We start from the raw sequence: 26,563 nt of genomic DNA, 5'->3' as shown, positions 1-26,563 counted from the left end.
ATTCAGTGAGTCCAAATGTTTGCTTCCTCCCATACATAGAAAACCACTAAATACTTGAACTTGAGATACCTGGCTTTCTTTAGATAACAAGCAATCTTTTATTGTTCCAACTACCTGGTCTTTGTTGTAAAGCTCCTGTATATCCTAGCTCTTCCCATACCTCTTGGGAGCAGTTCCTCAGAGTGATCTGAGAGGCTGTCATCCCGGCTTGAGTCCTCCCGCCAAATGAAACACAACTCTTAATTTTAGGCTGAACTTTTATTTCAATCAAGTCCCAGAATAGACACAACTCATCACTTCTGTAATGGAATACACTGGATCAGTAACCAAAAGCGTGTTCTAGTCCTGAAAAACTACTGGTTCCTCTTTCTTCCTGTCATTATACAGTCCCACCAGAACTCATTACTTTGCTGTCTGCTCATCTGGTAACCAAACTCAGAGAAGAGTCAACTCAGCAGACTGCCCTACTGGGGAGAACAGCCGGCAAAAGCACTGTGGGCTGCCTGCCCTCCCGCACGCTCTGCTGACCCCTAGTGTCCTCCGTGGAGACCAGAGCAACAGAGCTGTTCCCAACAACTGCAAAGTCCCACACGTTAAGAAAATCATTTTATTTTATACGATATGTTACGTATATACCCATCTCTGAAAACAGCTTTGCCAGAAGCCCAAATCTTCAACATTAATCAGCAAAGGCAAATCCGGTCCCTAAGTGAATACAAGTTTTAAGACGATGCTAAGGCCTCCAAAGTTCTCTCCACGACCATCAATCAAACTGCATGCAGGTCTGCAGCTGCAGGCGGCAACATGTCTGCTTTTAAAGCAAACCCATCCTGCCCTCGGGTGCTACAATGTCCCTCTACGCCCTCCCATCTCAGGGTAAGAGCAGCCGCTGCAGAACCTCACAGGGCAGCACTGACAGGACTGGACACAGAGGATCAGAGCTAAACTAAGCCTTCTGATGACACTAGCTTGTCACTGTGTCACTTTACAGATGAAGATATATATAGAGAGAACTGGGGTGATCTTGCTCAAAGTCACACAGCTAATAAGTGGCAAAGTCTATAACTCTGCTCCTCCCTCCGGCGTGACGCCCCAGCTGGGATGCCCACAGGGTTCTCTCGTGCCTGCCTGACCAGTCCTTTCCTGTCACTCATAACCCACCACAGGGTCTGAACCTAGCCTGCCTTTTCAGCATCTTTTACCTCCAGTCTCTCAGGAACAAGGCTGCTCGTGCCACTGTATGACTTCCGGCTTCCCAAACCCTCCGTGCTCAGGGTGGTCTTGCCTGTGCATCCAGCACCCTGCTCAGAGGCTCTTCCTCCCCTGCAGGAGGACGTTTCCACTCTCTGTAGGGACACCCCCTCAGGGAAACCCTCTTCTCGCCCTCAGCACAGCAGGTGTCCCAGGCCACATCACGAGCTGCCCCATTAGGACTGTGGGTGCCCAGGTTTGCCAGTCAGACCAGAAGCCTCAGAGCAAGGGATTATGCCCGGGTCTCCCTGCAAACCTACTGCCCGCCTAACAGTCCCCAGCCAACAGGTCACCTGGAAGTCACAGCAAGTGCCCCACCCAATCCCGAAATCTCTTCATTTACCAGCACCGCTGAAGACTGGTTTCCAACCTTTGGTCAGTTTTGCACAAAAAGGCACCTTCCACTGTGAACCGGGGGGGGGGTTTGCTTATGCAACTCACCCTTACTGGAAACGTCAAGGGAAACCAAAAGGCCTTTTCTCGACAATTTTTTGATGACAACCTCCCACCCACAATACTCAAATGTTCAAGAGAATTGGGTCCACGTGATTTTGTTTTCCTTACGCTGTGGCTCAAAACACTGCAGGTTTCTTTCTCTTTTGAGGGTATTTGTACTAAGTTTATAGGCTTTAATCTGCTTTTGTCTCACTCTTCAGTATCCCTAGCAGTTGCCACTTCTTACTCCCTTCAGCAGCCTCCCTCCCAACATCAAGTCTAGGAAATCAGCTGTGATGAGGGGCCCAGGGGCAGTCACAGAAGATGCAACTAAGGCACAGAGAGGCGACATAATTTGCCCAAGGTGATCAGCTTCAACCCCTAACAGTGTGTGTCACGTCCCTCTGTTTAACTCTTATGCTAAGCAAGTTAACTTTTTGTAGATTATAGTTATAAACAGATGAGGTATCAAAATATACACAAGGACACACATCAAATCTAAGATGTTGATTAACTCCACTATTTTGTTTCTATTTATTTTATTTCTCTTAAAAAAATTAAGAACCTCTGCAGTCAATAATGCAAAATGTTACTGGGTTTTAAATCCAAAATATAGAGGTGTTAAGTGTGTCATTGCTCATCCTTATTTGTATGTTCACAAGACAAAATGATTTGAAAGACTCTCTCCCCTCCCCCTACTCACTACTGGATCTCACCAGAGCTCCCAGTCCACACATCTAACAGCCTTTCATTTACCCAGAGCTGAACTCATCAGATTTTCCCCAGAATTCCCTCTGCAGGTTTCCCTCATCACAGCACAGCAGGACTATCATTTACCTCATTAATCCACCCAGAAACCTGGGCCTTACTCCATTCTAACTTCACAGACAGCATTCATCCTTTCTTATTTAACATCGAAACATGTCTTCAATCTGTTCGCTTTAACACACTAACCGTCTCACCGCTCAAGTGGAAGCCACCAACACTGTACTCCTAGACTCACGAGTCTCCCAAGTGGCCCTAAAGCCGCTCTACCCTACTTGAGACAAATGGGATTGTGTCACTCCCGCGCTTTTAGGACTCTTTTCAAACCCACTCTTCTTAGAAGAAACTCCCAGTTCTTCACCTGGTGAAGGTCTTTGCCGTCAAACTGTCAGCTCAGGAAGGGCAGGACACGCCCTCTCCCCTTGGCCCCACCCTCTGGCAGAGCATCAGCATGGGAGGACCTGCTGAGCTACACTAGCCTGTATTCTAAACCTGGTCTTGATTTCTTAGCAAACTGCTTCACTTATCCATACAAATCCAAGGTAGATTAGAAAGATTTTAGATGTTGAGCTAGAATATTGATTTGGGGATTTTGCACTAGCAACCTGCAAGTACATGTTCTAATGATTCTGTCTTCTAAAAACCACACCCAGATTTAAGTAGTACTTGTGGAATGTCTTCGGAGTAAAAGGGACTGTACTTTTACAGACTTTATATTTTATAACATGAACAAACCGGACAGGGTCACAAATGGAACTGCCTCACAAGTGACAGAAGACAGGTGAGAGGCATATAGCAACAAGTCACAAAGATGGTAAGAGAAACGTTGATTCTCCAAACCCCCAAAAAATTTTTGAAAGAACCGAAAACTCTGAATTTTGAAAGTAAAACACTATCATATAAAGAAATAAAATAAATAATCCTCTTCATCAGTGTTTCAAGATCTGACTGCAGAATTTTTAGCAGGCCATACTGAATCCTAGCACAGAAAAATCAGATGGACTAGTGGTGAGTAATTTCCAGGGAAACGGCAGCAATTCCTCCACTTGTAAGAGGACACACACTCAATTGTCGAAGGTGATTTTAAACCACATTCTGGAGAAATTCAGAAGATTCAGGCACCGATTCTAGATGGTGATGACACGGAAGTACGGGTTGGATGCATGCTTCTAACTGAGTCACCGGCATTCTTACACTGCAGGGGGAAACGGAGGCTCTCAGTTATGAGCAGAGATGTTCCTGTCATGTCTCCCAGGCCGTGCCTCGGGGACTCAGTGCCCTGCAGCAGCCTGGCCCCAGGCGAGGACCCGCAGCGTGGCCCACTCAACCAGGAGGGGCACTGTGCTTGAGAAAGCCCATCCCCGATGGGAGAAAGAGGGGCTGGTGGGGTTGTGTGTACCTATAAATGATCATAGAAATACACCTGCATACATTCATTTGATACAATTAATATTAGCAGGCTATTTAACAAAATTTCAATTGTCAGTGTTAATTTTACCATTCCTTTCCTCTTGTCCACTGCACTCTGAGACAGGCTTAGGCTCTCTCACACCTGCAGCTCTGATGCAATATTTGTGAAGTCATTTTACTTTGCTGCAAGTGTCCTCGCTCCCCGTGTCGCTGTGACTGTCATCTCTTAACAGAGTCAAATGTCTTCCTGGATCTCTCCCTGATTTCCCTGCTCCTGCTTCTCAGATCCTGAGATAAAGAACAAGTGAAGACACATGACTAGAAAAGGCACTGTGGACTTGACCAAAGTCCTCAGTGACCCCCTAGGTGAGTGCTGCCCACCCCTTACCTTCGATTCTCAACGTTCTGCCCAGGGTGACATCCAGACAGGAAAGAGTCTTGGGCCCAATTAAAAGCTGTGAGGCTTGGGTGCAGGGAAAGGTGCAGGAGCTGGTTCTGGAGCCGGGCCCCTCCCCACCTCTGCTACTCTCTCTCCCGTGGCCCTGCCCCCAAGCCCCCAGGCTCCCTGATCTTCTGTCCTCTTCTACACTACTCCAAGCCCTTTTCCCCTTCCTTTATTCCCTGATTATCCCCAGCTGTAGTGATTTTTTCATCACAGCATCTAAAAAAATTTCCTACAGCTGAAAAAGAAGTCTCCAGAGGTCAATACCCACATGGTGGTTCCTGAAGAGAGCCCCTGGTTAGGGGGACCCTCACCAACACTCACAGGGCATCAGACATGTTGCAGGGTCGACCACCCCCAACAAGAGTTTGCTGTGACCCCTATGCCCGCACAGCATCCCTGTTCACAAAACTGTAGTTGGGCCACTTATCCGTTATTAAGAAGCAAAAGTAAAAAAATTGCTCATGTTTCTTACTAAAATTATCTATGAGGTGGAAAAAGAAATTGTAATAGAAAAGAACAAATTTGACTCCATGTTAGATGTGTTCATTTGGCTTTAAACCTGTACCCTGTTTTCTAGGCTAAGACTTGTTATCTCTGCACCTTTTGTAAAAGAAAGTTGCCTTTAGCCTGAAATATCCAGGAGGGCCTATTCTGCGGGCTCTGATCTTTAAGGATGTTAGCTCTTCTACACTTATGTAGATATGGCAAGTTGCAAAATAAAAATAAACTTTGTTTTTTTTTGAGGTTTTACAGGGGCGCCATGATTTGACCCACATGGACACCTGCAAGAACAAAGGATTCCAAGGAAATCAATTCGTACAGCAAGAAGTTTGCAACAACCAACCACACCCCCACCACTTTTTAGTATAAAAGGAGACTGAATTCTGACTTGGGGAAGAGAGTTCTCCTGGATATCAGTATGCCATCTTCTGAGTCTGCCAGCTTTTCAAATAAAGTCACTACTCCTTACTCCAAAAGCTCATCTCCTGATTTATTGGCCTGTCATGCAGCAAGCAGAACGAGTTTGGACTTGGTAAATAAATGACTGCATTAGAGGTAGTATGTCTCCACTGTTTCCTCATTTCCAGTATGTCACAACCAATCAATTTTATATGCTGTTTAAGAACACGACCAAAAAACCTATTATTTGGAATTGATTCCATGGAAATAAAATTATTTCTACTCCTTCAAAACTTTGTTCTTTTCTATTTTATTTTGTTTTGCTTATTGAAAAGAAAATAAAAGTCAAATCATTTTATTTCACGTATTTTTTATAGCTACATATTGTAAATACTACAAAGATATTTAAATTGCAATAAAAATTGTTCATATATTAGTATAAAGATATATACACAATCAAAGCAGAGTAGGAAAGGAGTGGATATTTACTAAAAATCCACTGCACATCCAGTCTTTTACAAGCATATCCTGGAATATAAGCTCTATTATCCAGGGGTCCACCACCCCCATTCTCACTGCCGAGTCCCATAGTAATCAACCTCCAAAGCACCAGCATAGAACCACGCGATCACTATTTTAGGTATAAATGAGGGAATTAGCTCATTCAATTCTAAAACTGAAACCTTAAAATAAATACTGAACTTATTTACAAACAAAGAAAATTGGACACAAAAAAGTACAGTTTCTCCCCCAAGTCACAAAGATAATTACTGGTAAAGGCAATATTTGAACTCATCTGCCTGATTCTAAAAACTAAGGTGGAAATCCCCTTCGACTGTGGAGGTCCAGCAGCACAGCCTATCACCCTATCTTTGTTCAGATCTAGCATTAGACAGCCTGAGACAGCACCCCATTCCTATGGAACTCGAGGGCAAATGATAACAATAAGGATTTTATATTCAGTAGTTTCTTGGTCTCATTTATATAAAGTGTCAGCAGGTCAGCAGAAAACTCTGGGAAATATGAGTGGGTCCAGAGCTTTTTGCTGATAAGAAACAATCTATCAGGACAGAGTGACCTTCCCATGAGAGGCCTCATGGACATAAACTAAAGGCAGCTGAGCAATGAAAACTAGCAAGACCATGGAACTCAAGCAAGAAAGATCCCTGCCATCCCCCACCCAGTTGCCTTTTCACCCACATGGACAAGATGGCAGAAGACCCAGGTTCTTGTCCAAGTTACACCATCATGGATTCTCACCCATAAAAAGTTATGACTCTATGCTGTCTTAAGCCCTTTCCAACTCAAATATGATGACACCAATATCTCAGCAGAATGTCTATGTCTTCACTTTCTCTCTTCTATTAGGATACTATATCTATGGCCAAAAAGCAGAAATCCAATTAAAAACACCATGCACGAAGGCTGGTGAAAGTCTGCGTAAGAGACTTTGTTCTCACGCTCAGTGAATGAAAACTCAGAAAAAGTGTTCCTTCACCCTCTGCAAGTGGGAGGTAGCCTGATTGTGTGTGTGTTTTTGTGCACGCGTGTGTGTGTGTAAATCAAATACAATGCATTCTGGGATGTGTACAGATTTTTTTTATGTTACTGTCATTTCATGAGGATGAGCCAACCTTTAAAGTAACTTGAATCTAGTGTTCTGAGAGAGTCCCAGGATCTTTTGATGGAGGAGGGGAAAGGGGAAAGGAAAGGAGGAAAGAAGTAAATGAAGCAAAGGAGTAAGAATACTACTAGGGAAAGGCAAGACTTTAATTTTGTTCCTACTTGCATCACACACAAATTAGGGACTGGCTTTCCCCCATGTCTCATCAAGCACTGAGTTGCAGAAGAAGAGGCGACAGCCCATTTCTCACTGAGATTGTGACTGTACATGGCATCTTATAGACACAAATTATTTACCCTGATCAAACACTCTAGCAGCAGGCCGTAATTCTCCTGTTTTGAGAGACAAGAAAACAGGAGTTCAAAGAGGATGTATAACTTGAGAAAAGTCAGAGGACCAGTAAACTAAAGAGGATGAATTCAAACTCAGATCTGAATGGAGAGTCTGATCTTCCCACTCCCAGGGCTGGAAAATCCTTAACAGACAGGCTTCCCAGCTCCCTGCATTGTTCCTGGCACCAAGCATTTCCCATGGCGATGGTATCCTGTTCTCACAGACACAGTGCTCTGTGCAGCCAATAACCTCCACTCGACCTTGATCATATATCTGCCTCACTCACCAGGCTTCTCCATACAGGCAGGAAAGCTGGCTTTCAAGTGCGTACAAAGCCACCCCTGTTCTTACCTGGGCTCTTCAGCGGCTTTTCCAGCATAAAGGCAGCCATGAAAGTGCTCACAGTTTGTACATGAGCCACACTACCTCTCTCCATCTGTCTCCCCACCTATACTACTTAGCTATGACCATTTTGAGAATCTTGGAAACAAATTTTTAAAAACAGAAAAGAAACTATTCTGTAACAAGTACTTAATACTTACAATTTTAAATGACAAATTACAAAGTGAGTATTTACAAATTGAATCTGCCTTCCTAGGTGTCAGTTTTAACAGTTAAAAAATATAATAGCAAAAAATTCTCACTTACAAAATTAACAAAAACTTCAACAATAATCTGGAATAAACTCAAAAACAATGCCCATGTTGTACATGGAGAAACACAGGACTGTACTGAGGGGTAAAGTAAGAAGTGTGAATGCAGAGACATCAACATATTGTATGGAGGAAAGCAGTTTTGTAAAGATGAACGTTCTCCTAAGAATAATTCAAAACTTACTAAAAATTCCCATGACAGCTCTTATCTGTATTTTTTTAACTTGAACAAAATATTTTGGAACTCTTCAGGAATAATAAACTCATAATACTAGACAAGAAAATTGGGGATGGAAAAAAGAATAAAAAAAATCGCACTGTCAGATATTAAATAAATTTTTACAATATGTAAGATATAGCACTGGAGTAAGAAAGTAAGACTGACAGAAATAAACCATGAGCTCAAAAAGAGACTCTAGTGTACATAAATATTTTGTACAGTTGGGATTTCAAATCAAAGAGCAAAGTATGAATTCAATAATTGTCTTGGGACAATCAGAGAATCACCTGGAAAAAACAAATTCTATTCCAGTCATAATGACCACAAGAAAAATTACAGATAGTGATGTAAATATTAGAAAGTACTAATAACAGCAAATACAAATCTTTGCTTATAGTAATTCAACTTCTCCTCACTATAAAAAGTAGTATTATCATCTCCATCATAGAGATTAAAAAATCCTACAGAGGAGATATATACCATTATAAGAAAATATTTCTAAGAATACTATCAAGGATAAAACCCAAAAAGAAGACATTTACTGTCTTAAGATTATTTTCGGCCACAACAAAAATAAACCTACTGAACAAAATGAAAGGCAAGAAATGACAAGAAAAAGCTCTGTGATACATGTTAATGAAGACAAGGGGTTAATGTTCCTAACATACAAAGAGCTGTCACAAAGCAACAAGAAGCTCCCTCACTTAAATGTGTGCAAAAGACAAAAGGGATCATTCACCTTTTAAAAGTCAGATGGCTAATGAGTGAAAAATGCTCAATACCTCACTGGTCATCAAGTGCAAACTAAAACAATGAAAAAGCAATTTTGCTCATCATATTGGCAAATGTTTTTAAAAAATATTCTAGGTAGTGTCCATCTTTGAGAGAACAAACTGAGCGATCTTTTTGGAGGATGACGTGTCAATGGATATGTAAACTCTGAAAAATGTGTGTACACACAGACTGAACTCCATTTTAGGAATAGTTTCGCTTAGAAAAAAAATCAGTTCAAAAAGATGTACTCATCAGAGCATTTACACAGCACTGTTTACAATGGTGGGAAGAAAAGCTGAAGTGAAATCATATCCAGCGATAGAGAATTGGTTACATAAGTTATTCTACATCTTTTCATTCCCCGCAGGAGAAGGAATTTCTAGAGTCACTTGAAAGGAGCCTGTGATGTATGTAATTGTCACATCCAGGGACTAAATTTCCAGAAGCCTTAACTAAAGGAATACTCATACAAGATCACAGGAATGTTTGTACAAGAAGGACGCCAGTCAAACACCCTTTCTGACAGTGGAAAATGGAGAAAACTTAAGTATCCACCATCAAGACAATGATGCGGTAAATGAAGGCGAGCTGTGGGCACTAAGGGGCAGGCGTTTTGGCGTGGTCCAAGGCCTTGTCCACAGTACTCTCCCACCAAAGGTGTCCTTACACAAGAGACCAAATCTACTGCACATCAGGAGACCCCTCTACTCTATCTGAAAGGACCGGGTGAGTCTGGAGTGGGAGGACGTCTATGATATACACCTCAGTGAATAAACTGAGCTGCACAAAACATATAGTATGGCCTTATTTTTCAATAAAGCATATATACACACACATATACATAGATTTCTCATATACATGTATGTATGTATGTGTATATATATATGACAGGCATAAAGGTCATGAAATATATACACCACATTGTCAGCAGTTTTTACTCTCAGGAAAAAAACGGGAAGGGATGTAGGGGCCTTTCGGTACCACCACAGTTCTCTTTTCAGTATTTCAGTTAAATATACTTGGAATTTAAAAGGTTATTTAAGTCCGAAGTAAAATGGACGTTGCCTCCACAAGACAGAATGCTATACTGGTCATTAAAAATCATGCCAGGGGAGAGAGAATACTGTAGAAAAAAGTGTAATAAGCCGAATGAAAAATGGAGGTCTCCACAAAGTAAACAGGCACAGAGTGCTCGCTCGTTTTTATGACAGACGTAATACACACTGATGAAAAGAACAGAAAATAGATGTTAAAGTGTTAATTATTATCTCTGAGTAGTGGGACCAGGATAGACCCTTTTGTCCCTTTTTTTAAGACTTATTATATTAAATACACATTATTTTTCATCTGAAAAAAGCATTTTTAGATGTCTAGTACCACACATTGAAAAAAATACACGAGTACTTACAGAAATAACTAGGAGACACGGCAGCAGCGTCACACAGTGTAGAACGGGCGATCCTGAATAACACTGCGCAGTTACATAAGGACCCACAAAGTGAGAGCACCTGCTGTCACAGGGCGTGTCCCCCTTCTATTTGTCAGTTGTGTCTTCAGGGCTGAGGCAGTTCTGAGCACGGCCAGTGTCAGTGCTGGTGTCTGGATGGATGCCACTGGAGGTGAGGGCACCTGCAAGCCGAGAGGAAGAACAGAAATCATCCTCTGCTTTTTCTGTCTTGTTTCTTTGTTACTTTTGAAGAGAGGTGTAAATAAGATAAACTAAATCTTCCCTACTAAAATTTCAGTAATGAAACCGTTTTTAAAGTGTTCACAACTTATATTCTGCCTATAACTGTCTTTTCAACAAAGCATCATATTTTTTAAATGTTAATTAACTCAGTTAATTAACTACCTGTTGAAACCTATTAAAGAACATGAAATGCACTATGTAAAATCACCACGCCTGCAGTGACTGGCACAGCTGTCTTGATAGCAGTGCAGTCAGCCCCCACCATCCCGCGGCCCTGAGCTCCTGATGCTGCTAAGAGAGCACGCTGCCACCTCAGATGGAGAGAAACGGTGAAAGCGTTTTCTGAAATCTACAGCACTGACAAAACATAACTGACAAATCCCAGGCTCCTTTGAGGCTGTCATTTTCTGTTTCTGGCCAACCCCCGTCAATGAGCAGAACCACCCCATTCCCGAGCCATGGGACTCACGTGGGAAGCAGTTTTGGAGAAATTTCCAGGTATAGAATGTAAAAAACTATACATAGATCTCTGAAAAAAGAAAAGATGCAATACTCTGATTTTGGAAGAAACTCAAAATATTCTCCTAAGCCTTAGTAGCTGGAAAGGCTGGGCATCTCCTAAGCCACTTATTTATTTCACAGCCAGTGAGCATCTCCCACAAACCCTGTTTCCCTGTGTCTGCTGGGAGCCTCAGGCACACTGTTGTTGTCGATCTTATAAGTCACAGGGCTGAGGCGTGTGTCTCACGCCTGCATCTCCCACACAGGCTCGCCTCCTAGCCTCACTGTCTGAACTTGGCCCCATTTCCTCACCTGTTTATTTGGTATCTGTTCTTCTGTAAGCTGCCTGAAATGCTTTTTGGAACATGTCAGAAGAATCAGTGGGTAGAGAAATGGACAGATGGACAGGAGAGAGTTGGGGAGACAGAGTGACTCCAAGAAAAGGGGAACAAAGAAAATTTCCTATGCAGAACCCTCTTCTAGTCAGGGAAGAAAACCACCACGGAGAAGTGTGAAGAGGCAGGTGGCTTAGGACTGTTTCCTGGATTCCATGAAAAGTCACACCAAGAGATGAGAGGGTAGAACTATAAATAATAAAAGAAAAAAGCATGCATGCTTGAAAAATATATCTACAATATGTACTTTCTAAAGAATAGATTCAAATCAGCACGGCCCAATAACACAATCCTTGGGTATTTACAGAAGTGAGAATCCCATCTCCAAACCACAAGGCATCCCTTCGGAGCACTAAGAGTCTACACGGGACGGTCATAAAGTTGTCACCGCAAAAGCGATGCTATCCTGCCCTTACGAGGAATGAGCAGCTGTGCTCGGGCTGCCCACGCGTGCCATTTACACCCTACAGCACCTCTACGGGAGAGGGCCGCCTAGCGAGCCCCATCTCTGCAGGACAGAAAACAAGTCCAGGAGAGGCTAAGCCGACCTACCAGTTCTCCATCTCACAGGACTGGTCACTCCAGAGCAGGACTCGAACTCGGACCCACGTTTGTAACCGCAGTACTACCGTGATTTGTGTGCTTTTTGTGTGTATAATACATTTGTGTCCGGCATGAAAGGATATTTAACAAATGTTCGGTTGTCTTGTCTATCTCATTAGCTCACAATCTTTATATTTTTGAATTGTACTCTTTTCCCCTGGAGAAAGGAACGGAAAGAGCGAGGGTCAGAATGAGATGGGGCTCCATTCTTTATCTGTTACCACATCTCATCCAGTCCCCAACCAGGAAGAAGGAGCAAATGTTCTCTTCATCTTTAAAGAGAGAGCTCCACTGATGGTGACTTACTCAACTCCAAAACCAAGTCTGGGGGAAGGGCACAGACAGCAACCAGAGAAGTATCACCCGTAGGAAGGAGAAAAGAGATCAGGGGAGGGCTCAGGGGGTCAGCCTGATTTAATTTCAATGGATAATATAATACCACAGACTAAAAATAATAGCATGCAGTGAATTTGCTATTTCTTGACATCTAGCAAGTTTTCATAGCCCGCATGAAACATTATCGTGAACTAGTGAAAGGAAGAGTCCACACTCAGGGAAAATCAATGCCACAGGCAGGCTGAAACCCAGGTTGGAGGAAAGGAAGAGAAAAGGCATAGTTAAGAAGAGGGGAAAGTCTGGGAAAAAGACATCATCACAAGGACTCTCCAGCATCATCCAGCAATCATATAATCATTCATTCAAGAGAGAGTTACTTAGGTCCTATTTTGTGCAAGATTTTACACAGGGCAAAGCAAGAGTGCAGCGTCCATGGTGGCAGCAAGTGGCGGGGCTATAATACAATTCTGATCCTAGTACCTTGCACAATTGTACTCAGTATAAAGGCAAAAAAATAAGGTAAAATAATACTATGTAAACTCTACGCATGGTTGAAAAAAATTAAAGAAGACCTAAATACCTGGACAGACACACCACGCACATTCCTGGATCAGATGACAGCGCTCTTGGGATGGCAGTGCTCCCCAGAGCGATCTGTATACTCAACGTGGTCTCGATCACAATCCCAGCGGGCTCCTCTGCAGTAACTGACTAGCTGCTGCTACTATTCATATGGGAATTTGAGGGACTCAGTAACCAAAACGTACTTGAAAAAGAAGAAAAACATGAGAGGACTTGTAATTCTCAATTTCAAACCTTAAAACTGTATCTCCAGGTGAGATTAGAGGCCATTTTTAAGTTATTACTGGGTTTATCCTTATTTTCAAAATTCTGTACAATGAATATACCTGTTAGAATAAGAAAAATAAAAAGTAAGATATCTTGTAAAACATGCACAGTGATTCATTCATTAGGAAAAAAATTATTTTAACTATAAAGAGGTAAACAAATATCTAGTGAAAAAGGACTACTTAAAAACAAGTGTGCATTTATAATTTTCATAAATTGAAAACTGAAAAGCACAAAAACATCAAGTTTCTAGGGAGACTAGTGAAACATATTAATAGTTATTTTCAAAAATTCTAATTGAACAATGAAAACTCAAGAAAGGGAAAATTGTGATTGACACCCAAGTGCAAACACATGGAGAGCAAAGGCCTAGAAATCACAGTTCCTTTAAATCTGCTTCTAACTCAATAGGAGAGGAAATTCCTCACTTAGGGGACAGTGGAATCCCATACATAAGACAGGATACACAGTACAAACTGCAGTAGTATCGGGAGTGAATTTCTTAGAATTCTAATGTTACAACATTGCTGAAAAACTATAAAAACACTGAAAGACAGATTAAAACACACACTCATATATATTATATTGAAACATATGTAGTCTGCTCCCATGTTGCATAGAAATACAAACATATTTGTTCATTTATAGGCACTGATTACTTTATCCCACATAGAATATTTCAACTAAAACAAAAAATCAATAATACACTCCTCTTGACAAATCTACTTGATAAGTTACTCTGCTATGTAACCATAATGTGTTTAAGATAGATCTAAAATTAGTGAAAAATCTTTGTATGGTTTCTTGAATTGTTCTCAAAATTCCAAGCTTAATTTTCAAATAGATCTGAGCAGTATTTCTATATTATCTTTTCCCTTGTGAAATGAACAACACAGTCTGTTGTCAAAATTCTGTCCTTACAATGATTCACGAGCACCATTTCCTAACAAAACTGCTGAACAGCAAGGCACTATCCAGACACTGTGACCAAATAAATGAAACACAAGGAAGACAGTGACCCTAACCTGGAGGGCTTATAATCTGTGTCAACAGCGGGTTTTTATTTGATTGGTTTGATTGGGTAGCAAAATAAAATCAATCAAGTACTTTCTGCTTTTAGCATTCTGTAAGTCATGACTGTTTTTAGTGTCATGAGAAGGAAAGACTTAAGCATGACTTGATTAGGTCAACTAGCAACAATCATCACTGGAGAGTGAGTAATAAAGAAGTTAACTGATAGAAATGCTTCTGCCTACATGAGACCTAAAATAAATCTATACTGATATCCGAAAGGAAAATGAGGAGATGAGGTCCCCAATGAGAAAACAAACAAGGAATCAAAAAAGGAAAGACGTTTTCATTAACGATTCCAGGCAGTAGTGGAGCATGGTGGTGAGGATCACAGATGTTTGGGACGAACATGAGTGCCTGAACTCCCACAGCACTGGGTAGCTGTGAAACTGATATTTCAGAGAAATTTTCTGCATCTCAGTCTTCTATCCATACACTGGGGACAACAACCGCACCCATCTCCTAGAACGGTCCTACGAATTAAGTTATTTTATATATAAAATTTTAAATAAAATACCTCAGATTTTAAATAATACCCCAAAAGCACAAGGAACAAAGAAAACAGAGATAAATTGGAGTTCATCAAAATTTAAAACTTTGCTTCAAAGGGCACCATCCAGAAAGTGAAAAAACAACACACAGAAGAAATTTTTTTCAAATCATTTATCTGATAAGGAATTTGTATCTATAAAAAATAAAGTACCTCCTACAAATCAACAATAAAAAGGCAACTCAATTAAAAGGTGAATAAAGGATCTGAAATGGTATTTTTCAAGGAAAATATAAAAATGGCCAATAAGCACAATGAAACGATGTTCAATATCATTAGCTGTAAGGGAAATCAAGTCAAACCCACTAGGAGAAGCCGCTTCACACTCACAACAATAGGTTATAATAAAAAAAAGAGTAACAAGCACTAATAAGGACACAGAGGAAGCGGAGCGCGCAGCCCTTGCTGGTGAGGACGTAACACAGCGTGGCCACTTTGGAAAACAGCCTGGCAGGTCCTCAGAGAGTTGAACATTTGGTTTCTGAATGACCCAGCAACTCTGCTGTCTGGGCACAAACGTAAGAGAACTGAAAACAAATGTCCACATAAAAACTCCTACAGGAATATTCATGGCGACACTACTCATCACAGCCAAAAAGCAGAAACAACCCAATTGCCTATCACCTGATGAATGGGTAAACAGTGGGGCCCAGCCATACAGTGGAATATTAGTCAGCAATAGCAAAGCATAGAGTACTGACCCAGGCCACAACGTGGACAAACTTTGATAACGTTACTCAGTGTGAAATAAGTCAGTCACAATAGACGGTTCCACCTACATGAAGTGACTCGATTTAAATGAAATGTCCAGCAGAGGCAAATCCACAGAGAGAGAAGAGTGGCTCCTTGGGGCTGGGGGAGGATGGGGAAGATGGGAATGACTGCTTATGCATACGGGGCTTCCTGTTGGGGGAATGAAAATATTCTAAGATTAAATGGGATGCACAATTCTGGGCATAGAGTAAAAACGACTGTATATTTAAATGGGTGAATTGTATTAAAACTGGTAAGAAAAAAAGCAACTCGGGCCAGTACCTTCCCTAGTAAATGCAAATTGCTAACTTTTATTAGAGGAAGAAGAAACTGCCCTCAGCATGAAAGTAGGAGATCAGCAAATGTGAGTTAACCAAAATTGGACAAGAGCATTTCACTTGAAACAGTTGCTGAGTGTACACGAAATATTCAGAAATAGGAAAATCAGTTTCACATCAGGAAGAAGCATTCTGCTTCAAATGCAGATCAAGGATTCAGCAAGCCCAGCTGCTACAAATGACCAGAGAAGAAACCTGGTTCTTAAAACAAGCACCAGAGCCAACAAGGAAATGGTGGTGAGGAAAGCAGGCGGCCGAATATCTGGAACAGTTTGCTACAAATAATTTCTCCACTGAAAATTTAAAAATAAAATGAAAGTTATAAAATGCTCTGTTGACCTCACGTGAATGGGCTTCCTTCGGTGCTCGACTGTTCTGTAACCCCGATTGAGAGACTCAGGAGAATCAGCATGTCTCCTGGGAGTCCCCAAAGGACTGCCCACCAGCACGCTGACCACCATCACATCTGCCAGGGTTGAATTGCAGAGAAGAGACCAACTTCTGAAAGGCACAGGAAATGTTGACAAGGGAAGAAAAGGCTGCAGTCAGTCCTGGGACAGAGGCCCTCTGAGCAGAGGCCAGAAGGCTGCAGGTGAACTGCAGTGGCCGTGGGACAGGAAGCGACCATGGGGGAGCATATCTCAATTCTCTCCTCTCTCTCCATCGGGTAGGAGTGGTAAACCTGCATCCTTCTCACCTGGAACTGTGGGTTGGCTGGCAGAAGTCTTACCGACATGGAATGATTATTCAAGTCTCTGTGGAAAAAGTCAATAAATCGAGAGGGAGTAGGGAGCCAACTCCACAAGCCTCTCAATTGCACCCTTATTTATTGTGTATAATCAAAGGAAAAATTCATTAACAATTGTGTGATAGTAATAGGAACTTCGGGAAAGACAGTATGAAGCAGAGATTGTAGAATACACAATGAGTACAAAGGATTAGTGTATCTTTAGGGAAGTAATGGGGTGAGGGGAACAAGATACATTTTTAGACATGTGAATTACAAAGCAGACCACCAGACCAGCCAGGTCCTTGTTCTGTGGATCATAGACTATCTAACAGCACACAAGCTCAGCGTTTATACCTGAGGGCCTCGGTCCTTGCTTTGCAACCAGCAGAGTGCTATCTAAAACCTCAACTATGCAAGCAAAGCATTGTCTCTGCTTTTTAATGCAAGGAGACTGGAGTGAGGATGTACAGGCACTTGCTTGTAAAGCAGTTTTTAAGCATATATTTTTCTTCTTAAAGTTCACAGGCGGCTGGAGTGTGTTACAATTTGTTAAACCAATCATGGGCTCCCACATGGAACCATTATGGAGGACACCCTAAGATGACAAATCCTGCCTCTGGGTCTTTTCCTGCCATCTTCAGCCACTCTAGCAGGGTCTAGGTACATCCGTGAATAACGATCCTACAGAACTACCCACACTCTTAACTCCTGGTGCTTGAAACTTAATTTTAGCTCTACACAACTTACCGTAGAAAAGTTTCAGAAATAAAAGGTATAATATTCCTTTTATATCTCATCATATTACTGATTTTTCTGATTGCTCTAAGTTGCTTCTACTTGGTAAAGCAGATAAATCTGCAGGTGAATTCAGTAATTTCCATTGGGAATATCTAGCCATTTTGGGCTCTCTAACTTCTATTGGTCAAATACCGATACACTTAATTGATTTCTTTGTTTATCAATTTCAGCCGGGAGGAGAGGGAGTGTCACTCTTTTCCTCAGCCCACCCTCAACACTTTTCTCATCAACTCAGGCCTCCTGAAAACAAAACAAAGGATTTGTTTCCCTTCTACTCTTTCCACAAAACCAACAGGAAACATCAGCCTGGAGAAAGAATTCAACACAAATGTTAAAACAAAAATCTATAAACCTGGAGCAACTCCATCTCCGAATCATGATACACAATGACATGAGAGTAAGTGTGTCAGGCACAAAGCATGCGTGAGCCTGACCACCTGATTTCTATTCTTCAAAGGAAGGAAGGTTTTCATATTTTTTATTATCATTCTTTGTCATTGTTTCTGAATATGCCAAAAAATAGTTTATGAAAGAATTATGCACTGCAATAACAGGTTACTATTGTATCAATTATAGAAGGCATTCAGAGGGGATAGGAAAAGCCACCTCTGTAAAAAATGCAAAATTTCTTCCCCTGTTAAGAACACGTATACAAAATGCAACAGAGAATTCAAATTCTTGTGGAGAGGTGCAAAAGCCACAGAACGAAAGCAAAGTCAACAGAATGAGTTAATTCAGAATTCACTGGACAAACATGCTCAATGTATTCAAATAATTTTAAAGGCACACTGCAAACCATTCACTTTATGATCTGCAGGCTAGAGGAAGCATTTCCTGCTTTAACAGACAACAGAAATCAATAGGGTGCCCCAACAAACAAGGACCAAAGAACAATCAGGTTTTTAAAAGCTCTGATAAATCAGCATGTTCTAAAGATCAAAATCCAGAAATTTTAAACATTCATTCACACCACAATGAAACAAGCACTTAAAAAAAAAAAAAAACAAAGAAACTAAGCACATAGATCATGTACATAGAACAATGAGGACTTCATGTACCGCTGGAAGAACAGGCTATAGCCTTTTACTTGAAAAATAAAACTACTTTTAATGATAACTGCTAAAACACATTTCATCATTCATGTTGCCTTGAAAAATCTGAGGCACTTGTATCTGATCAGAAAAGCAATTCTGGGTAATAGTCGGTTACAATTCAGTGCCAGTTTGCTTTAGAAGAAAAGAGAAAAAAAAGCTACTGTTTCTCATATCCTGCACAAAGTGTGAAGTGCCTCCCTCCCTCTTTCTCCTCCCGTTTTCTGAGCTCATGCTCCCCAACCCTTCTGAAACAAGTATGAGAAACTCTTATTCCCACCAATATGCAAAATGACAAAAGAATATCAATTTATTTGTGTAAATATATGCCTATACCTTGAACTGTAGGAGAAAGGTATCAGAAGTCCATATGAAACTTATTTCTAGATTCCTGAAATCACACACACAAACGTTCACACAGACACAGACACATACCCCCTGGATTACTGGGCACTTCACAAGTTTAGGAATTCCAACTTCTAGAAGATAACTTTGTAGTTAGTTTAAAATACAAATCTGTCAGCTTTTGAAAGCCTTGATCATCTGCTAAACCATCCAAATATCAAAGAGATCCAATTAGCTTTCTCTGTAGAATGTAATTTCACTTGATGGCAAAACAGACCCTAAGAAGTACTGGATCAAAGATTCGTGTTTATCACTACCTATGATCGTTTTTAAGCACATTAACAGATTCAGAAATGTATGTCTCAACAACATTTATTCTTATTGAAAAAGCATACGTGTTCAACTCTCTATACAGTGACTAGGTCCCATGATGGTGTTTAAGAGCTATTTTGCGCATTGAAATATTTATTTTCAAGTGCAGACAAGGAGGGTGTGTATTACTCAGTTGTAGAGCACCTGCTTAGCATGAACAATGTCCTGGATTCAGTCCCCAGTACCTCCAAAAAAATAAATAAAAATAAGTGCATATTTAAAAATAAGAATAAACTTATATAAAAAAAAGCAGACTAAAAAGCACTGCAATCTATATGCTACAATTATACTAAAAAAAAAGTGTTTCTTTCAAATATTGACTATATGCCAATCACAGAGACTATCACAAATCACACCTGAACCATCACGTGTGATTCTCAACAACCCTAAGTAGACACGGATGAGAAACCCGGCACTGAGGATGAGGAGACGGAGCTCGGAAGATCCGGGGACTCTGACCGTCCTGCTCCCCGTGACACCACGTCAACCCAGGGCAAGCTCTGACAGACCTGCTCTGAGGGGACACCCAGCTGCATGGAACCTTGGGGCATTGGGGAGTCCCAGAAAACACTAAAAATTGTTCAGTGAAAAACCAGCTCAAATATATTACACTTTGCCACATCCTTTAAAAAGGGAAAATGACTGAGACCTTTTTGATGCCTCCGTGTCCTTTCTGCCATCATCAATTATTTGCCCTCTCAGGGTGACCAGTGAAGAACTGGACCCCATATGAAATGCACTCAGATGGAAGAGCTTTTAAAGTTATTTTAAGAAGTTTGTAAGACCCTGTCTATGCCTCACACAGGTGGTCATCCATCACTTCTCACCGGTGTGGACGTACCACCTGAAATCACTCCTTTCTGCTTTTTAAAATCCCTTCATCTAATCCAGGCTTTTCAACAGCAAAGAAGCACCTCAACCACAGACACTGGACAGCTTTTCACCAAACGGACTCGAACAGCCCATTGTACTATCTGGAAACCCTTTTCTTCTATTAAAACCACTTCCAGATACTTCATCATTTTCTGATTGGTGGACTTGGCCTCTGACTGGCCTACTCAGAGAGCTCCCAGCCTCACATGCGGGGGTGGGAGAGGACCCTGCTGTTGGGGGAAATCAGTGAGGAAGGCGGACATACTCCCGCCAGGTCTGCAAGGGTAGAAGTGCCACAACGTGCTCAGAAATTATACCGTCATCACCCCTGGGCTCCCATGGACTTGTTTCACATTAACCAAACTCATGACACACTGATGAAAGAAAACCAGAAACTTAACTTATTAATGTAACAGAAGACGTGAAACTATGAACCAGACTGAAATATCAGAGTTCAACCATGAGTACATTTTCTCAATGGCCTAATCACGGGGAGGCAGTCACATGGCAAGCATGGACAGAAACAGAGCAGGAAGGGTTTCTAGATTAACTCAATGGACTAAATTTCTGTTATAAGAACTGATCTACTGCCTGGAAAACAAATAACGCCAATCACGATTCACTCTCTGTGGACAGTGGCCAATACATGACTATGAGCATCTGTGTAACTCTCTTTTCCCTGTCCTTTCTGGGCTAAAATATGCACAGAGGTACAAAGATTCAGGGATGCAGATAACACTAAACACCCAAAGCCCATCTCTGGGAGCCTCAAACCAGTAAGCCAGGGTTTAGATACCAGCTCTGCCACTTACTATTTCTGTGATTTTGGCCAACTTACCCTCTGTGTGCCTCAATTTCCACACTGTAAAACTGGGATAACAATCAAACCTTCCTTACTCGCTTGTTGAGAAGATTGAAGGATTCATTTCTGTAAAACTCTCAGAAAAGAATGTAGCACATTTTGGGTGTTCAACAAATGTCAACTTAATATCAAAGTGATTTACAAGTCTCCCTTCTAATCATCTTATGTGTTTCCTGGCTAGTATAAGTCCCAAAGAAAATCCTTATTACTCCTTTTATAAACTCTTGGGGAGGACCCTTCTCTTCCATCCCACCACCTGTTTAAACCGAGGGAGGGAATGCCTCCTAACCACTCCTCTGGGCCATGGAGAGTGCTTCTCCATTCACACCCCTGGCCCCTGGCCAACAGCTAGCCCTCGTCACACTAACAGAGTGAGGTGTGAGTCCGGGGAGACAAGCAGGGCATTTGAAACCCTTCCTTTCCCTCCAGTGTTGATCACCATTGGGAAGCACTTGGGATGCTCGGCTTCATGACAGGACAGCTTTGTGCATGAACGGGCAGGTCCTCTCAAGGGAAGGCTCGCTATGTCACAGAGCTACATGGGACAGGGTGAGTCTCTAATTCTGGGACACAGTATCATGACACGCATTTTCCCACAGCCCTGAAGTTCATGGAGAACGTGGCTTCATCAGTAACAAATAAGACATTTATCGCCTGCCTACTCTTTTGTGTCATCTCTCAGTTGGCTGCTGGAGACAACATGTGTATAAGTATTGGATCCCTTTAAGCCCCAAAATATATGAAGTAACAAAGAATTCTGTGGCTTAACGTTGGTTCAGGGCGACTGTGTAACAGTTCTGACTCTGCTGATGCTTAATTATGGGTATAGGAACTAAGGAACCTCCTCAAATATCTTTCAGCATAAAACCAGCTTTTCTTATTTTCCTGTTTCTTAGTAATTGCCAAAGACTCTCAAATGATGGCTTCACACAAAAAAGCAGCTAAAGTTTATGAGCCCTCTTGACATACCCACTGTGGTAAACACTTTACATAATTTCTAATTCTCACAATTCTACAAAGCAGATATGAATGTCCCCATCTCACAGACAAGGGAAAAACTCAGAGCAAACTGACTCAGGCTCACGTGGCTCAGTGGCAGCACGTGCACGCAAACCCAACTCAAAAATCTACACCCCTTCGTATATGTACCAAACCTCCTACCACCAATTAACACACAGCGGCGGAGTCAATACTCAGGGAACTCAATACACTTTTCAGCTTTAAGGTGCTCCAGAGGCCGCTTCAAGCTGTTTTATAAAATCCCGGCTCACTGACTTCTAACACTGGAAGAAAAGACCGATTTTGCCATTGTTTGCACAGCAAGTCTGAAATGTTCACAGCGAGATGACAGAATAAGTCTAAGACATAAGCAGAATAATTTTTCCAGGTAGACAGACATAATGGACATTGTGCTATTCTGAAGCACTAAGCAACGGAATCAAAACAAAATAACATTTGTTAAGCCTTCTTTTGCAAAAGGAATATTAAGACTGTTAGAAGTTGCAACAGCGCCACCTATGGCTAAAATGACCTTCCAGGTTGCCGGGAAAGATGCAACACAAAAATTGCCTGTAGGATCAGAAAAGAGAATCAGATAACTAAAAGCTTATGTAGCACATACTGCACTTTGCTTCGGGGGAAGGGAAGGGTATTCAGTATTTAATCTGATATTGCTAATACTCCTGAATATAAACAAAAGACATAGGTTCATGGAAACTCATCTTAGAAGAGGAAAGAATCCAGTCCAGCCACTTCATTTTACAGGAGGGGAAACTGAGACATGGGTTCTGTCCTGCAATCGGCAGCAAAGCTCTCCCAGGCCTCATGTCTTGCACTGTAGCATAAACCAACAGATCTGTACTAGGCCTATATTCATAAAAGTCACGTTTGTATTTTTCCAACAGTAGGTTATCTAAGTATCTTGCAAAATAATTCTCAAAGAGCCAGGATATCATACAAGATTGATGAAATACAAAAACATTTATTTACATAATAAAACAGCATGAGCTTTATTCTATTAAAAAAGTGACTTGTTAAATCAATGTTTTGATATTTTAAACCTGTTAAGAGTGCAGGAAAAAAAATCAAAATTTTGCTTAATCACAAAAGAGAGAAGCTTATTCCCTGAAAATGATCAATGTGGATTTTACTAAACTTAATGAATCTGGTCAGAATTCCACGAATTTAAATGTCTGTGTGGATGGTTACACGGCAACATGAATTCTGAGTTGTAACAATACATATTCTGTGTAAATAATATTCAAGGTCGTCTGATTAAGGCAATTTAACTAGTCCCTGTCTCACTAGTATGATACAGATTTCATTAAAACTTCATACTACACTAAAAAAAAAAAAAAAAGAATCCTTGTTACTTTAAACCATATTCAAATATATCATATATATAAATATTATAAATATTGAATATGCATCAGAAATAAGCGACACTCTTTAGTATTCAGAGTTGATCCTTCTAAAATATCTGTCATTCTGACAGCACATTTTTATTAAGCACCTCTTGGGTTCTTTGTATACAAGGCGTCTAACTCTCACAGTCAGACAAGTTAAACGATATTACTCAAATTTCACAAATAAGGAAATGTACTTAAGCCATGAAAACAACTTACATATTCACCATCAGGAAAGAAAAGAGTAAAGATTTTACTTATAATATTCACTGACAATCTTGTCTTCCATATTAAGACTACATAAAACCAATTCAGTCTTTGTAAGTATTTCTGTCAATAAGGGCCACTAGAGAAAAACAAGTAACATCATTAACAGTGGTTGGACTTTCAAAGCCCACTTCTCTTTGGCACTATAATTGTTTTTAATGTTTTGTTTTTTGTGCTAACAGACCACTAAATTAAAAAAATTAACTTTTTAAGTAATTACCTGAGAATTAAACATTTGTGAAAATGTACAATTTTAATTTATGCCACTCTGTCTCACATTCTCACTGGTGTCTCTCCTTTGAAGTCCTCATAAGGCTGAGATCACTAAAATCGGCCATTTATGGAGTCACAGAAGTTCAGGTAGCCACTCAACGGGAGGCTGATTAGAGGAGCAATTAAGAATGCATCCTGTGCAGCCTGGGTTCCAGCACCGAGCTAGCCACGGCCAGCTGGGTGTGATTTAGGACAAGCTGCTCCATCTCTCAATCCCTCAGCTGCAAAAAAGGAGACACTGATACCTACCCTCAAACACCTGCTATGAAGTAAAACATGAGGAAAGCATTTTAGTGTTAGGTAGGTGTCCACTCAGAGCGAGTTTGGTCATTATGATGATGAGGATGGCTGTTAATAAATTAAGCTAGACCAAAAAGGAGAAATCACCTTAAAGGAGAAACATTTTAATTCAATCAGCATTTCCTTTTGGATGGATTGCAGAATGTTCTATTGATGTTTTTAATAAACCAAGTTTTGTCCATTAATTATAGATTTACAGGTTCATGGACAAGTCTCCAGAAAAAGAATTAGAGGCCTCTAACCTCTGAATACTAAGAAAGTAAATTAAAAAAAAATCATTTGGGAGATTATACCTCATTTGGGAGAGTATGTGCTTAGCATGCATGAGGCCCTCAGTTCAGTCCCCATAAACTCCATTTAAAAACTTTCTTTTTTAAGAAATGGAGAATTAAAGCAAAAAGATGGAGGAATACAGAATATTTTAGAGACTCATCTCAGATTTAAGATGGGGAGAAAACATCCATTTCTCAGAGGAAATCTTGAGAACTATGTAAAGAGTATCTGAGATGTCTAGTCTTCTAACATTATTCATGAATTCATATTACCAAGTCTTAAAACTACCTGATAACCCACAGAGGTGATACTGATCGTAACACCTGCCAACACGGATCGAGCTCCCGCTAGGACTGCTCTGTTCTGACATCTCTGCTCCTGAGGCCTGACCAGGCTGGGAGCACTAAATTCGGTCATTCATGAGCATCTCGTGTAAGTCCTCCATGTGTGCTTCTAACTCTCCCCTCACCAGCCCCTCTGAGGGAAGCACTGTTATCATCATCCCCACCTGCAGATAAGGCCACTGAGGCACAGAGACTAAACCCTTTCCAGGTCACATTGGCATTAAAGGACGTCTGTATTTCTGCTGTTTTGCTTTTGACAAAGTAATCTGAGATAACAATTCAAGGGAGACTGTTAAATAGTCAAGTCTGTCAGGTCTTCACCTCAAAGAGCAGATACTATAAATTCCTGATGTAGGATGAGGCTGCCGCCACAAACTGACTCAGCTTGAAATTAATATCCAAGGTGAAGCAGCGGATTCACGTAAATATTCACGACTGTCAACTCCGCTCACGGGTCTGGGCTCTTCACTGCCTGAACGGGGGTGAAATCCCCACCCGTGTCAGGGAGGGACTCGCAGCTCTACCGGGACTCACCCAGGATTCACGGGCTGTTTCCCCCCACAGGCTGTCCTCAACGATTAAAAAGCTCTCAAGATTTTTACACCATGCAAAACTGAAAGACATTTCTGCAGATGGAGCACTTTCTCAGGCTTAAACCTTTTTTGCCTACACTCAGCAAGGGGCAAAAAAAAAAAGAAACATGACTCTACAAAGTCTCTGACCCTCACCACTCACGGGAGTAGAACGGCCACAGCAGCAGATGAGACTTCTCATTGCACGATGAGAACAAAATAAAGCCGCCCCAACAACAGGCACTCCCAGAGACAGAGCTCAGCAGTCTTCTGCACACTCACAGTTGTGCAGCCCACACCACCATCTATTTCCTGAACACTTCATCACCCCAGAAGAAACCTCCTGTCACTAACAGTCACTCCCTAATCCCCCTCCACCCAGCCCCTTTCAACCATCACCTGCTCTCTGCCTCTGCATGTGCCTTTTCTGGGCATTTCAGATCACTGAAATCAACAATATGTGGCCGTTTGTGTCTGCTTCCTTTCACTTAAAATGCTGTTTTCAAGGCTTGTCCATTTTGAAGTGGTATCAGCATCTCTCTCTCTCTTTTTTTTTTTTTTGAAACCGTTAAAGTTTATTAGAAGGTAGTAAGTACTATCAAAAAGAGTACGGTGGAGCATAAGTGATTGGGTTTCAAAGGGAAAAGTGCGGGTTGAACAGTCAGGGAGGATTTCCCAGAACAGGTGGCCTTTTTCATTTTCCTCTTTATTTGTTTTTTCTTTTTTATTCACTCTTACATGTGAATAATGTTCCACAACATGGAGTTACTACATTCTGTTCTTCCATTCAGCAGCTATTTTTGGACGAAGTCCAGTAGAATGAGTGTAAGAAGTGACTATCATGGATGGCATTTAAGCAAAGGGCAAGACGTGCTTTCAAAAAACAAGCCAACAAACAGAGGCACAAGGAAATTCAGTGCGTTTCTGAGCAAAGAGCATGCTTGCTTCGGCAGGACTACCGTGCAGGGCTGGGGCGGATACTGGCAAGAATCACGGTGAGGGAGTCACCTGAGAAAACTCCCCACTGCAAGCAGCTCAGCCAATTCTCCCTCACCCTGTATTGTTAGAGCCATGTTTCTAGGTTACTCTTATTTCAAGTAATAGTACTTTAACTGCACATCTGATCATCTGCCTCAGACCACATTACCTAGAAGCCACAGAA

General features: G+C 41.2%; 1 long non-coding RNA gene across 18 annotated transcripts in view; it reads right to left on the bottom strand.

The window, feature by feature from the left end:
- The window catches only part of LOC135320909 (uncharacterized), a 131,023-nt gene that overhangs the window by 23,953 nt on the left and 80,507 nt on the right, over positions 1 to 26,563 (bottom strand). For 15 of the 18 annotated variants that reach the window (XR_010380282.1, XR_010380258.1, XR_010380266.1 and 12 more), the window contains 3 exons: positions 12,916 to 13,101; positions 11,949 to 12,156; positions 10,219 to 11,029 (listed from right to left, as the gene is read on the bottom strand). This is a non-coding gene — a long non-coding RNA (uncharacterized LOC135320909). The remainder of the gene's footprint in view (positions 1 to 10,218; positions 11,030 to 11,948; positions 12,157 to 12,915; positions 13,102 to 26,563) is intronic. The other 3 variants (XR_010380269.1, XR_010380272.1, XR_010380257.1) reach the window with 2 other exon arrangements.

Source organism: Camelus dromedarius, unplaced genomic scaffold, assembly GCF_036321535.1.
Source record: "Camelus dromedarius isolate mCamDro1 unplaced genomic scaffold, mCamDro1.pat HAP1_SCAFFOLD_164, whole genome shotgun sequence".
In the NCBI taxonomy this organism is placed as follows: Eukaryota; Metazoa; Chordata; class Mammalia; order Artiodactyla; family Camelidae; genus Camelus; species Camelus dromedarius.
Note: the sequence above shows the minus strand (reverse complement) of the source record. Positions and strands in the feature narration are given on the sequence as shown.